The sequence below is a fragment of the Corvus brachyrhynchos genome, unplaced genomic scaffold, assembly GCF_000691975.1.
Source record: "Corvus brachyrhynchos isolate BGI_N302 unplaced genomic scaffold, ASM69197v1 scaffold413, whole genome shotgun sequence".
Classification (NCBI taxonomy): domain Eukaryota; kingdom Metazoa; phylum Chordata; class Aves; order Passeriformes; family Corvidae; genus Corvus; species Corvus brachyrhynchos.
Genome location: NW_008237240.1, coordinates 609,927 through 610,441, shown reverse-complemented (window position 1 = coordinate 610,441; position 515 = coordinate 609,927).

The following is a 515-nucleotide window of genomic DNA, read 5'->3' as shown; positions in this document are numbered from 1 at the left end:
AGGGAAGAAAGCAGAGAAGCAGCCCCCGGCTGCCCTGTCCTGCCCCGGCCCAGGCACAGCTCTGGAAATCTCCAGATCTGGTCCCCAGGCTTTTTTTTAGGCTGTGTCACGGCGTTTGGATCCGAAGCGAGTTGTTCTGCCAGTCGAACTGACCGTGTTCTAGAGACAGAGGGTGCTTTTTTTATTATTCTTTGCTTTTTTAAGCTGCTCTGCATCGTGATTGGATGCTTTGGAAGATCTTCCCGGTGCTCCCGGGAGAATCACTCGGCATCTTCCTGCTAAACTAAGTGATGGCTGGGCACAACCAGCCCCTTCTGTCGGGAATCCATGTGTTGCTCATTAACAGGGCAAAGAATGTGTGTGTTCTGAATATTGTTTTCAAATAGACCGTGTTGCCTTGAATCTTCCCTCTCTGCCTCCAGCAGAGTGGCTGAAGTTTGTTTCAGGGGTTGTTGTATTTTTTTTTTTTTTTTTTGCTGTTGAATTCACAGGCTAATCAGAGCTTGACAACAAAG